Source organism: Lolium rigidum, chromosome 6 (genome assembly GCF_022539505.1).
Source record: "Lolium rigidum isolate FL_2022 chromosome 6, APGP_CSIRO_Lrig_0.1, whole genome shotgun sequence".
Taxonomy (NCBI): domain Eukaryota; kingdom Viridiplantae; phylum Streptophyta; class Magnoliopsida; order Poales; family Poaceae; genus Lolium; species Lolium rigidum.
Window position 1 is genome coordinate 205,509,492 of NC_061513.1, and position 15,718 is coordinate 205,525,209.

A 15,718-nucleotide genomic window follows, 5' to 3' on the forward strand; every position below is an offset into this window, starting at 1 on the left:
ATTTCTTATGTTCTATGCCATATTATTGATGATACCTACATGTTTTATGCACACTTTATGTCATATTCGTGCATTTTCCGGAACTAACCTATTAACAAGATGCCGAAGTGCCGCTTCTCGTTTTCTGCCGTTTTTGGTTTCGAAATCCTAGTAACGAAATATTCTCGAATTGGACGAAACGAAGACCCAGGGGCCTATTTCGCCACGAACCTTCCGAAAGACCGAAGAGCATACGAAGTGGGGCCACGAGGTGGCCAAACCACATGGCGGCGCGCGCCAAGGGGGCCCGCGCCGCCCTGTGGTGTGGGCCCCTCGTTAGCCCCCCGACTCGCCCTTCCGCCTACTTAAAGCCTACGTCGCGAAACCCCCGAGGCGAAAAACCACGATACGGAAAACCTTACCGAGACGCCGCCGCCGCCGATCCCATCTCGGGGGATTCTGGAGATCTCCTCCGGCACCCTCGCCGGAGAGGGGATTCATCTCCCGGAGGACTCTACACCGCCATGGTCGCCTCCCGGAGTGATGAGTGAGTAGTTCACCCCCGGACTATGGGTCCATAGCAGTAGCTAGATGGTTGTCTTCTCCTCATTGTGCTTCATTGTTGGATCTTGTGAGCTGCCTAACATGATCAAGATCATCTATCTGTAATACTCTATGTTGTGTTTGTCGGGATCCGATGGATAGGGAATACCATGTTATGTTAATTATCAAGTTATGACATATGTGTTGTTTATGATCTTGCATGCTCTCCGTTACTAGTAGAGGCTCTGGCCAAGTTTTTGCTTTTAACTCCAAGAGGGAGTATTTATGCTCGATAGTGGGTTCATGCCTCGCATTGACACCTGGGACGAAGTGATAGAAAGTTCTAAGGTTGTGTTGTGCCTGTTGCCACTAGGGATAAAACATTGGCGCTATGTCCGAGGATGTAGTTGTTGATTACATTACGCACCATACTTAATGCAATTGTCTCGTTGCTTTGCAACTTAATATCGGAAGGGGTTCGGACGATAACTCGAAGGTGGACTTTTAGGCATAGATGCAGTTGGATGTCGGTCTATGTACTTTGTCGTAATGCCCAATTAAATCTCACTATACTTATCATGCCATGTATGTGCATTGTTATGCCCTCTCTATTTGTCAATTGCCCGACTGTAATTTGTTCACCCAACATGCTTTTATCTTATGGGAGAGACACCTCTAGTGAACTCGTGGACCCCGGTCCATTCTTTTAATACTCGAAATACAAATCTGTCTGCAATACTTGTTTTATTGTTTTCTCTGCAAACAATCATCTTCCACACAATTCGGTTAATCCTTTGTTACAGCAAGCCGGTGAGATTGACAACCTCACCGTTTCGTTGGGGCAAAGTACTTTGGTTGTGTTGTGCAGGTTCCACGTTGGCGCCGGGATCTCGGTGTTGCGCCGCACTACATCCCGCCGCCATCAACCTTCAACGTGCTTCTTGACTCCTACCGGTTCGATTAAACCTTGGTTTCTTACCGAGGGAAACTTGCCGCTGTGCGCATCACACCTTCCTCTTGGGGTTCCCAACGGACGTGTCAACTACACGCATCGGTTCCCGCCATCCTTCTTCAATATTATGACGCACCTCCCGGTTCACCTAGTCGATGAGATTTCCATTCTCGGTCCTCGTATTTCTACACAATATGTTCCCCTTCGAGAGGTTCATGGGAATATTAAAGAAATATGTTCGTAACCGTGCTAGGCCAGAAGGAAGCATCCCCAAGGGCTATGGAAATGAGGAGGTAATTGAGTTTTGCGTTGACTTTGTTCCTGACCTTACGCCGATTGGTCTTCCTCGATCGCGGCACGAGGGGAGACTAAGTGGAAAAGGCACGATCAGAAGGAAATCAACGATATGTATGGACGGCCATTCTCTGACTGAAGCAAACCACACAGTTCTGACCAATTCCAGCTTGGTGGCTCCGTACTTTGATAAACACAAGAATATTTTACGCTCGGACAACCCCGGGAAGCCCGAATCCTGGATTAGGAAGGCCCACATGGAGACTTTCGGCAGTTGGTTGAGAAAACATTTAATGAATGACGATCATGTTGTAGATCAGCTGTACATGTTGGCCAAGACACCATCTTCGACTATAACGACTTTCCAAGGGTACGAGATAAATGGGAATACATTTTACACGATCGCCCAAGATAAAAAGAGCACCAACCAAAACAGTTGTGTCCGCTTTGATGCAGCAACCGAGAATGGGCAAAAGGTCACATATTATGGTTACATAGAGGAGATATGGGAACTTGACTATGGACCCTCCTTTAAGGTCCCTTTGTTCCGGTGCAAATGGTTCAAGCTAACGAGGAGGTGGGGTAAAGGTGGACCAAGCAATACGGAATGACAATGGTGGATTTCAACAATCTTGGTTACCTTGACGAACCATTCGTCCTAGCGAAAGATGTCGCTCAGGTTTTCTATGTGAAGGACATGAGTAGCAAACCGAGGAAACGGAAAGATAAGAAAACGATCAGTACATCATGCGATGATCCAAAGCGCCATATTGTTCTTTCAGGGAAAAGAAACATCGTGGGAGTGGAGGACAAGACAGACATGTCAGAAGATTATAATATGTTTGCTGAAATTCCGCCCTTCAAAGTGAACACCGACCCAAGCATTAAGTTAAATGATGAGGATGCTCTATGGATACGGCACAATCGTAAGCAAGCAGGGACACAAGGAAAGAAATGATGTGTAATAATTTATTGTACCAAACTGGATCATGTGAATTATATTACCCGTGATGTGTTTGGTGTCCATTTTCGAATGATTCAATTGACTCGAGATAGCACTGATGATACATGAAATTTGGAGTGATTCAGTCATACTCCTGCCTAGGCGTATAATATGCATACTCGTAGTTTTCATAGCCGCCGCCGTTGTACCTGGTAGTCGTCGCCTTCCTAAGTTGCCGCCGGTCGTCGTCGCCGCCGCGTCGTCGGCTGTCGTCGGGCGGCGCTCGTGGCTCGAACCGAGGGTAGCGCAGGCGGGGATATCGCCGGCCGTGATGTAGTCCATGACGCTCCGCGAGTCCGGCCGTACCACCATAACCGACGGCCGGCCTCGTGGAAGTTCCCAGGAGGCGGACCGTCCTCCTCATACTCGGCGAGCGCCCTCTCACGCCGATTGATGAAGAAGGCGTCCCAAGTATGCTGGTTATCGGGATGCCGGCGGGGATTCATCCGCTGCTCCGGCGTGAGGTGGAGGTAGTAGTGGTTCGTGATGGCCGCCCGGCGCGCAGCACCCCGAGGGACGGGAGGGACCGCCACGCCGCCGGCGCTAGGCTCCGGCCCGGCGGGGACGCGGTAGCCCGGTGGGCAAGGGTAGTTCGAGGCGCAAAGCTCCTCCACCTGCTGGTAGGTTAGAGTGGGTGCGGTGGAAGCCATGAGAGAGTGATGAGAGATTGTAGAGATGTGATAATGCTGGCCAAGCCGGGCTACATATATGTAGTGACAAATGGCGGGAAAAATGGGAGCGGGAAGACAGGAGGAGGGAAGAAAGTGGCGGGAAGAAAGAGGCGGGAAGAAATTGGCGGGAAGAAAGAGGCGGGAAGAAAGGGGCGAGAAGAAAGAGGCGGGGAGCAGGAAGACAGATGAGGGAAGAAATTGGTTTTTCTGATTTTTTTGATATACTATTTGTATTTTTAACATTTTGAATTGAATTAGTTTTATTTTTCTGATTTTTTTGATATATTATTAGTATTTTTAACATTTTGAATTGAATTAGTTTTACTTTTCTTAATTTTTTGATATACTATTTGTATTTTTAACATTTTGAATTGAATTAGTTTTATTTTTCTGAATTTTTTGATATATTATATGTATTTTTAACATTTTGAATTGAATTAGTTTTATTTTTCTGAATTTTTTGATATATTATTTGTATTTTTAACATTTTGAATTGAATTAGTTTTATTTTTCTGTATTTATTGATATATTATATGTATTTTATAATTTTCAAAAAAGAAAAGTATTTTCAAAAAATACCTTTAGTCCCGGTTGGCCTGGCCAACCGCGACTAAAGGTCCTTCGCGCGGAAATAAAAAACCGGCGGAAAACCCTTTAGTCGCGGTTGGTGTGGCCAACCGCGACTAGCAGTACCTTTAGTCGCGGTTGGCGACCCAAACCGCGACTAAAGGGGGGTCCTATATAAACTGGCGGGCGCGAACGGCCGCGCCAGTTCCTTCTTCTTCCTCGTCACTGCCGCGCGCCCGTCGCTCCGTCGCCCTCATCGATGCCTCTGTCGCCCTCATCGACGCCGGAAGACGCCGCCGCGCCGCCTCTCGCCGCGTCGCCTCGCCGTTTCTCGCCGCGCCGCCTCGCCGTACGTCGTCTCCCGCCTCCCGCCGCCTCCCGCCGCCGCCCGTATAGCTCCCGGCCATGTACACGACGACGACCACGCGCGCCCGCCGCCGCCCTGCCAAACGCGCGCCGCCACACGCGCGCCGCGCCGCCAGACACCGCCAGACGGGCGCCGCTAGAGAGAGGGAGAGGAATAATCGAGAGGGCGCGCCGGCCGGCCGAAAAAACTTTAATTTTTTTTCTTTTTTTTTTATGTTTTGTTTGTTATTTTAAATTTTAACTATACTTAACAAAAAAACTTAAAACTTTGTAATTAACTTCACAAAAACTTTAATTAACTTAAGAAAAAAATTGTACTTCAAAAAACAGTAATTAACTTACAAAATTGCCGATTTCACAAAAACTTTAACATATATAACAAAATTTTAAATTAACAAGAAATAACTTAACAAAATTTAACAAAAATAACTTAACAAAATGACTCAAAAGCAGAAACTCAATTCGACACATGGGAGCATATGCTCCTGCCACCGGAAAAACATTTTCAAATGTCAAAAAAATTCGAACAAAAAATTTCGCGCTTACGTATCGACATTCTACGTACGTACATCAAGTTTTGCGAAAAAATAACATTTTTGATGACTTGTGTGAAAAAGACAAAAAAACGTGACGTACACTGCCTTTTTTTTGCACCAAAATTTGTCTTTTTTACACACAACAGTAAAAATGTCAATTTTCCGTGAAACCACTTTGTTTACGTGTGAAACTTCGAGATGTACCTACTAAATTTTATGTCCGAATTTTTCAACATTTTAAAAGTGTATTTAAAATAAAATTTAAAAACCGGGAGCATACCCAACTCCCTAACTGCGTCTTCCATGAAGTTCGGGAGACCCCTCACGTGCCGCTGCCCGTGAGACTCGCCTTTGTACACTTTGCGCACCGCTTCGACTAGACCCCGCTACTACCTCGTATCCAAATACCTGCGATCTAGCTCATTCTTTTTTAAGTTTGTATTAACAAGAAATAACTTAACAAAATAACAAAATAACTTAACATATATAACAAAATTTTAACAATAAAAGTTTGTCAAAAAAATGAACTAATTAAATTTTCCCTTTTGTATTTTTTCAATTTTAAAAGAACTCAAAAAAAATGAACTAAATTTTCACTTTTGTATTTTTTCACTTTTCAAAGAACACAAAATAACTTAACATATTATTTGTATTTTTTCACTTTTAAAAGAACTCAAAATTTGGCGAGGGTTATGTGTCGTCGGCACCGCCACCGCCCTTTAATTCGCCACCACTTCGCCACCGCCACCGGTCTCTCGGTCACGCGGTCACTGCGAGGTCAATCGTCCGCATATACACATCTAATACACGCGTCCCCCCTCTCGCCTCCCTCGTCGCCCTCTCTCTTTATATGTAGAAGAGATGTGATAATGCTGGCATATACACAATTAATTTGTTTTTACTACATGTTTTCAGGACTGACATATGGCGGACGATAGAGCTGACCCAATTATGGACAACTATGATCCAGACGCTGAAGACCATATGTTCGGCATCATAAACGGCGATATTCTATATGTGCCGACCGGACAAGAAGAAGATGATATCTCTTCTTATCTGAAACTTGACGGTGAAGATGAAGGGCGCCGTCAGCAAGATGATGCCGAAGAAACGTCGATAAACGACGATCTTCAATTGGAAGTAGCAACCACCTCCGGCGCCGAGGTATATATATACATTGAACCTCTGGTGATACAAACTAACCGATTTGAATAAATATGTGTGTACTAACGCGCGCGACTCTCTTTCTTATTTTAGCCCTCGGCCGGATCGTCGAAACAATCGAGTACGTCGTCAAAGCGTGGCGCAACCAAGACGATGAAACAAGGAGAAACATGTACCATCGAGGTTGTCGAGGAAGCAACCGGCAGGCCGCTGGAGCCCCGCAAGAACGCCACCAAGTTTGTCAGCCAATGCGGAGCCGTTGTTAGAGACAACGTCCCGATCACCGTCCAGGAGTGGAATCAGCCAAAGAAGGCACGTCTTGGTTTCACTTTTGTCGATAAGAGAACAAAAAAAGATTGCTTCAAGAAGCTTATGGAACATTTCGTTCTACCTCCGGAATACCAAAAATTTGATGAGGAGGGTAACAAGATTGAGGAAAACAAGGAGAGGAGGAGGCTAGTCAAACAGTTCGCTCTTCATAAGATGTCCGACGCATTCCGGAAATACAAGCAAAATCTAGCCCATGACTTTGTCAAGCAGAACAAGACTCCGGATTTCAAAGGACAATATGAGAAACTGCAACATGATTGGCCAGAATTTGTGAAGCAAAAGAAATCGGAGCAGTTCATTCAAATATCGAAAAAAATAAGAAAAATGTGGCTAAGAAGGAGTACAATCATATTATGGGGCCAGGAGGGTATCGCCTTTGGGAGCCTAGGTGGGAGAAGATGGAGAACGAGCTGAGGGCGCGAGGAATCCGTCCGAGTACGGAGGGATGGGACCCAAGGGCCAAAAGCTGGTGGTACGGGCATGGGGGATCGCTGAACCCGGAGATATGGGAGTGTGTTTACCGGGGCAAAATAATTAAACCCACCCAAAAGCTTATTGAGGCAATGAGGGATGCTCAAGAGGGGAAGATCAAGTTCAACGAGAGAACGACGCGCCGACAAAAGCCCTCGGGAATCCCGAACACGGAGGACGTGTACGAGGCATCGGGCACATTCCGTGGAAAATAGGGTTCCCCGTAACGATGACCCGTACGGTTATAGAAGCCGTAAGAGAAAGATGGATCGGGAAGCAGATGTTGTGGCGCGGTTGGCATCGGAAATGGATGTGATGAAGAAAACCGTGAGTGTACTAGTAGCCGAAAGAGATGCAGCTCGGGCGCAAGCATGAAGATCATCCATTGGATCTCGGAAGCCGCAGCGGAGAAGCAGCGTGGCTTCCACGGAGGCCCCATCGGCTGGTGCACCGACGATCGAAATTACCTGCACCGGAGCCTCCGGTGGTCGAAATTACTGCACCGGAGCCTCCTCGCTACCCCGTGGACGATATAAAGGAGATGAAAGAATGTCATCTCGTATTATCCTATCGGGAACATGTCCATGAAGGTAGCCATCGGCAGTGCTTTTACCATGTTTACCCGGAGCACTCCACCACAACAACCCCATTCAAGATGGCTATGCTCGTGTCACGGTGAGGACATAGTCCAAGGGTTTGAGGACCTGGACATTGACATTGCTACACCTGAAGGGGCGAGAAGACTTGGAGATTTCAAGCGCCAGTTCATTCTATGGCAAAAGAAGTTTATCAAGTTTCCAGGCGAGGCGCCAACAAGTCCACCCCTACGGTGGTGGTGGTGGCGGTGGCGGTGGTGGTGGTGGTGCTTCACCTACACCTCCTTCACGTCGCCCGACGCCGCCCCCAATTCACCTCCGGCGGGTAAGCAGCGCCGCCCCCTAGTCCGCCCCGGGCGGGTAGCGTACGCCGCCCCCCAATCCACCTCCGGCGAAGAAGCGAAGCAGCAGTCCTGGAGTATTAACCCGGACCCTTATGTACCTAAGATAACAAAGGTACCGGAGCCATCACTGAAGCCTCTCCCCACGAGGCCTTGGGAACGTAGTGCCGAGGAAGTCGAGGCGGCCGCGACTGCTGAATATGAGAAATGGAAGGCGGGCTGCAAGAAGAAAAGAGAGCCTGAGCCCAAGCCGCATTTTCTTCGATGAGCAAAGAAGTGGGCTAAGTCATTTTTGAACACACCGTCCCAAGCCGCGAAGAATCGCGCCCGACGACTATGCACGTGAACTTCGTAATCAGGCACGCATGTTCAAGGAGAAGAAAGAGGAGGCCGAGAAAGCGGAATTAGAAAGTAAAAAAAGCGGCAAACGAGTTGCCCAGCTCGGGGAATAAAGTAAACAATCGATTGCCCCGCTTATAGTGACAGCCGCTGGTCCGGATGCCCCCGATATCATAGAAGCTGCGGCAGCACAGGGATTGACTGTAACGAGTGCCAGAGAACAAGCGGCCAACTTAGGTATTACTCTTCGTGAACTGTTAGGCCTTGATGAGGCGCCGGTGAAGGAGGTAGTACTTACATATGTGAAGAATGGGCCTCTCGTCGAGCCTGCGCGAGAAGAGGATCTACCTCCACAAATGAAAGGTCTGCTGAAATGGTACAAGGGTTACATAAAAAATAAAAACGCCAAAGAATATATTTATGCGGAAGTTGGATATGAGCATCACTTCAAACATTACTATGTACAAATTCATCTGAGTGAATTGTTCCAACTTTTCAATCTGCGCGAGCTCGACAAATCTATCATCAGTTGCTACGTTCTGTAAGTGATTTATTTCTACCCCATCTCGTTCATATTGCCTGCACAATATATATGTCCTAACTATATTGTTGTGTCCGCTATTATACATGCAGATTGAAGATTAAGGAATGCGAGTAAGGAACATCCATGATGTTGGGTTCATTGACCCACACATCGTTAATGGATATACGTTACAACATCACCCCGCCGACGTGGAGGCAGACCTGTGGCAGTTTCTTACAAAGCAGGAACTCAAAAGTGATATTCTATTTCCTTACCATTTTGGGTGAGTATTTATGTCTTGAGCACATTCTCTTTTGTTTACTCCATGCATGGTATGTGGCCGGCTAATCGATGAGTTATGCATGACGTACTGTGCATGTATCGTGTCCGCAGGTTCCACTGGATTCTGCTAGTAATTAAAGTTGACAAATCAGAATGTCTCGTCCACGACTCTCTGAATATGGATCCGGCGCTTTGGGCCGACATGAGAAAAATGATTCAAAAGTAATTGTTTTCATTCATTTGCGCTCTATATCGATCGGCCTATTTCGTTCATTTCCTAATTAAGCTTCAAGTAATTAACTAATAACTCTCTTGTTCATTTAATTTTCTTTGCCTCGTAGGGTTTGGAGACGGTTCTCAGATACAAAGGTCGGTGAATTCAAAAAAGAGCTACATTTCATGCGGTCAAAGGCTAAGAATGGTGGCGATATTCAGTCACCGGGGACCAATCTATGTGGATACTATGTCTGTGAGATGATCCGGAGATACACCTCTGAGCGCGTTCCGAGTGATACCAATGCTCGGAGGAATAACCTCCGGATGATGCTTAGTCCGAAGCTCGCTTCCGACCACTTCAAGAGGAACTAGCTGGATGGTTCAGGAGGGAAGTCCTCGATCCTAAAGGAGAACACCATTACGAGGACGTAGAACTATACATGCATTAAATTATGTATGGAAACTTGTTCAAACTTGTATATGGTCATCCGATGATATTGAATATATATTGTATATTCCTCTTGAATTCTTTTTGGTTCTAATTTCAAATTTGTTTGAAATTGTACATTCATATGCATGTATGTAATACCGTAGAATATGTGAAACTCCTTCAAAATTACAATAAAGCACAAAAGAAATAAAACAATACAAATTAAACGAGAAAACAGGTTTAGGGGGGGGCAGGTTTAGGGGGGCCTAAAACCCTAAACCTGCGGCGGCCTTTAGTCGCGGTTGGCCAGAAGAACCGCGACTAAAGGTCCTCCGCCCCGACGGTCGCTCGGCGCCCACGTGGACGGGTCTTTAGTCGCGGTTCGTAAGCAACCGCGACTAAAGGGGGGGCCTTTAGTCGCGCTAATTTGGTCGCGGTTGCGCAACCGCGACTAATGGCAGTTGCGAACCGCGACCAAAGGCCCTTTTTCCACCAGTGTATTTTTAAATTCAAGCTTTGCTTATATTCCCAAACACCGAATGTTTAGGTGTAAATTTTGTCATTGCAAGTTTGGTGATACCTAAACCGGTTCTACCTGTCTTCGTGTTGAGAACTGATGGATCATGGTCCATCTCTGCAGGGCAATGACGATTACGATTACCTTTACACGCATATAAAGATGGTGCTGACAGGTGATATGATAGACCCATCTCGATGAGATTATACACGTGGTAGGTCGTATGGAGGACAACCATTCCATTAGAACTGCAAATTTTTGTTTACTGACATTTCTTCGTGGGCTATCCCAGTAAGAACCAGAAAGCACGTCCAAAGACATACTCGCTACAAACAACTGGTCGATCATTTTAAAGGGGCTAGACTCGGAGTGCGTTGTCAGATGCACGAAGAGGGAAGCTGCATGAGATAAAGCGACCATGGAGATAGCAGAGCTTGCGCGTGATGATGTTAGAAATATAATATATATGTACCTGTATAGGGAATGGTATAGTACACCAATTTGATCGTATCTCTCTCTGTAAGACCATGACATGGGATTTTCCTTCCTCCTATATACACGTAACCGAAGCCCCCTAATCAGGACATCGTTCCCTCAAACACCAACATGGCATTAGAGTGGTCCTTTCCTATTGTCTAGCTTTCGATCACCAGAAAACCCCAAAACCAAGATTGATTTGGTCTCGATCGATCGACCTTAGAAAAATAAGAAAAATTGGGCGCTAATTACGATCGGTGCCCTTCTTCGGAACCTTTGCCTAGATCATTGATCGGTTGTAATTTCCTCATTAACCTTCCTGCTGTTCACGGTACGCTCATCATGGGGTTGCTGGATGGCTCCGACGTTGCATTACACAAAACCCTTGAGGTTGAAGATGATGACAAGAAGACACTGACCATTCCCATTACCACCTATGGTCCATGGGTTAAAACAGATCAATAAATTATGAGTTAGTTACTCAAGACCCTGTTCCCCGGGCATCCTCACTCATGCTCTTGGTGTTGAGCATTGTGCAGATGCGTGATCTTCCATTAAGGAGCTTTTCGCATTGCAGTCCAAGTCCTAGATTAACACAATTTGTGTCTATCTCTCAAATGTAAAGAAATTGGACATGAAAGCTCACAAGTTTATCACCAAGATGAAGTGCTTCGCCATTGAGCTCGCAGCGGCTGACAAGAAGATCGATGATGATGAACTTACAGGGTATATCCTCAATGTTTTATTTTGCACTGATTACACTCCCTTTGTTACCTTTATAAATTTTGTCCCAAGTACAACAACTGCAGACATGTGCTCGCAACTTAGTGCATATGATCCCAATATGTGATGTCTGAAATCCGTCTAGCTGTTTTTCCCTTCCAGTCTTTTATCAATGCTATTGATCGTGGCCGAGAATGCCCAAACCTCCCCAATAACACTCGTGGGGGTCCTAAATTGTACCGGGGTGCTCCAGGAGGCCATGACTAATGCGGCTATCGTGACTACCGTGGGAACGATGGAGGTGACCATGATTTTTATCATGGTTGACCTACTGACTACAATCAAGGTTTCCTAACGAGAAGTACAATAGAAATCAGGGGATGTGGTGCCTAACAGGGGTCGTGGTCGTGGTTGTGGTTGCATCCCCTTCCCTTTTGTGGATGTTACATGCCAGATTTGTAAGCAACATGGTGATCCTGCAAATCAGTGTTGTTGGCACTACTCAGATTGTGAAGATAATGATGATGATTAAAACATTGAGCAAAAAGGTGTGTACAACGTGGACACAACAGGTACATGGACTCTGGTGCCGCAAATCATATTACTAGAGAGTTGAAGAAGCTTCACACTCGTGAAAATTATGAAGGACATGATTAATTTCATAATGCCGATGGTCAAGGTATGACAATTAAGCAAAATGGTTATTATCGATGTTACATCCCCTCATAGTTCTATTCATCTTAGTAATATTTTACATGTGCTTAGTGCTTCAAAAGATATATTATCCACTCATAAATTTGCTCTAGATAACAATCCCTTTGTTCAGTTTCACCCATTTTTTTGTTTTATTCAAGGATTAGGATACGAAGCAAATTATGTTTTGAGGTCCTTGTCATGATGGTCTATATCCTCTAGTACCTACCTCCACGAGGTCTCACAAGCATGTTTTCATCACCATCAAGCCTTCTTCATCCACAAGACATCGTCTTATAGGGCATTCATCTTCATTTATTGTTCAACAAATTCATAGGAAAAATATGCTTGATTATTCCTCTGAAATAAATTGTTGTGTTTGTGATCCTTGTCAAAAAACTAAGATTCATCACTTGACCTATCCTGTTTTGTATCCACTTCTTCTTTGGAACACATTTTTAAAGATGTATGGGATCTAGTTCATGTCTCTGTTGGCAAGAACTCATATTATTTAAGTTTTATTGATGATAATAGTAAATTTACATGGATCTACTTGCTCAAGAAGCGTTTGTATATCTACCACGTGTTTCTTAATTTCCAGTAACTTGTTGAACGAAAATTTGGTCAAATAATTATGACCATGCAAACAGATTGGAATGATGAATATGAAAAACTCCATGCTTTCTTTCAATGCATATTCATGACACATCATGTATCGTGTCCCATTCTCACCAACAAAAATAATTTGACTGCGACACTGTCACATTGTTGAAGCATGTCTTTCTTTGCTTGCAAATTGTTCCATGCCATTAATATTTTGGAATGGAGCTTTACTTACAACCACATTTATTATTAACATGTTACCGACCATCTACCACTAGTATATAAAACGCTACTAGTAGCATGGAAAAATCACCCTTCGTGATGTGGACTCGGCACGCCACCAGTGCCACGTTAGTGGTATTTGATACCGGTGGCGGTGTCCCTGGTAGGCCATGCCACCAGTTACTTAACACTACTAATGTGGTTTGTACTAATCGACGCCACTAACGTGAATTTATGAACTAACAAAAATACCCCTCTACTATTCAAATTGACATAAAAACACAATTTAACAATCTTAGTCATACACTTCATTAAAATAGTTAACTTAACATATTGTTCACCACACCCATCTAAACATAGTTCACGCAAAGGACTTAGCATGCATGAATAGTTCACATAGAGAACATAAGATTGCAAGTTCACCATCACACAAACAATTAATAATCATTGATGACGTCAATGATAAACACCACTGTTCAGGTTCCTGCGTGTTATTGGTCTAGCAGTTAATAGCACATCTTGTCCAACTTAGAGAGGTACCTCCCTGATGAAGTCCCTGCACCCCTCAATAAGGAATATCATGTGGACATATTTCTTTGTTTGGTTACCAATGTTGGCGATGAAACTTGCTCCAACACGCACTCCAACTACGCCTTCTGTGGAGATGCCAAGGGAGGATACATACTCTAGTGGTAATTTATAGTATGCAACAAAAAAAAATGAAAGTCAAATTTGTACCACCACCGCAAGATATGCATGGACACAACAAGAAAAACAAGAAAGGCATACAAGTTGATATAACATACCATAGTGATTCTATAGAGCTTCTGCTTGATACCCAGGTCACAAATTGCACCCCGATGACGGTATTGAGTGACGGTAAAATTTCCAACAGGTGGTATTGCTCATGCTTGGTAAGGTTGCATATTTGAGCAAACAAGTTAGCTGCCAATAAGTCATCCTCCTCCTCTTGTTTATCCTCATGACCACCAAAGTTGAGATACATAATGGTTATCCTAGGCACTTGAGGTGCCAAGTCAAAATGTATCGTCTCTCCTCGATTGAATTTTTTTCTCTCTAATGATCCGTCTCCAATCTCCATCCTTTGCTACGTAGAAGAGTCCTTCTCGACTCTTTCTTCACTTTGATGTTCTACATGTCTCCATGATGATGGAAGGTCACAATCCCTCCAAAAAGGTCACTGAACTTCAACCTTACGTTGCACGAAACAACCTAAAAACCAACCACAAAACAAACCAAAATTTCATAAAATTAAAAACAATATACATTCATCTAGTGTAGAAGGGCACAATATTTTTTTATTTACCACTTCATTTGAAAAATCATCAAAAAAAAACCTCACCGGGCGAGTCGCCTGTCCACAATCTCGATGCGCATCTGGTGTAGCATAGGCGACATGGCACCATATCATGTTGTTTCATATAACAAATATGTCACATACATATATCCTAGATATGTCATATATGTCCAATATGTCACCTACAATTTCTATATTTGCAACATGAATAGAACACTCAAATAATTACACTACACAAATTTTAACACTAAATTCTACAACTACAAGTTCTAAACAATTTCTACAAATACATTAATAATTTCTACACTAACAAATCTATAAAATTTCTACAAATATAAAAATTTCAAACTGATAATTCTATACAAATGATGCAAAGAAGTGGATTGGAGGGCTCACAATCGGTGACGCGGATGCACAAACTGAGAGGTGGCGGCAACAACGGACCGGCAGCACCTCACCAGCGGTGGCACGAATGGAGCGGTGGCGGTAGCCATGGATCGACAACGTCATGTACGGAAGGGCAGCGACATAGAGACATTGAGGGATGGGTGGCAACGACAACTTAACGGGTTGGAAATGAGACATGGTTGTGGAGAAGAGGGGCGGTGGCGGCACGTGGAGTTGACTGACCGAGAGGTCAAGAGTGATGGCCGAGGGCATGGGAGGAGTTTGTGATGGCCGAGTGCGTGGGAGGAGTTTTTAAATAATGGTCTGTCGAGTGTGTAAAGTGGATCGGGAGGGGTGGACCAGGCCGCCGATGTGTGGGACGCGCACGGATCTAGTGGCATGCTCAACTACCACACCACCTGATGAGGACATCCCTACCACACTGCCACCTCCGTCATTACCAAATGAAGATGAACCTGCTGTGAAGCTCAAGTCCAATGAAGTTCGGATTGGACCTATTACAAGAGCTCGTGCGAAGCTACTTAAACAACAGGTGAACTTGTTCCTAAACGATACTTTGATTGATCAGAATTTTATACTACCTAAGTCCCATTACTTATGTATAATGAGGTATGAAGAGGAGACAAGCATCGCACGAGGAGGAGAGGAGCAACTGGACGTGAAGATGGACGTGGAGCTGGACAAGGAGCTGGACATGAAGATATCTCATGGACGCGCGAGGGAGGAGCGGAGGCATGCGCGAGAGGAGAAGACAAAGTCCAGGCCGGCCCAGCACCCGGTCAGACCAGCCGCCACACCGGCGCGCCCGGTCCCTGGCCCGGTCCAACCGGGCGGCAGGCCGGATCCACCCCGGCGCCAACCGGGCGCCACGCTGATGCCAACCGGAGACGTTACTGCGCGACAATTCCAGCGCCCGGTTGCAACCCGGTCACTGGCCCGGTTTGGAACCCGGCTCAGCCCGGTCCCGAGCCCGGCCGACCGGCCCCCGGACCAGCCGTGTCCGAGTCCGTCTCGACCAGATCTAATTCGGGTCGGTTATTCTTGTATCTTTTCGACCGGAAGTCGTCCCGGACGCCTATATAAGTGCCCGGGACGCCCCTAGCTGCTTTGGACCACGTTTAAGATAAACCCTAGTTCTTAGTTGTTTGCTCGCG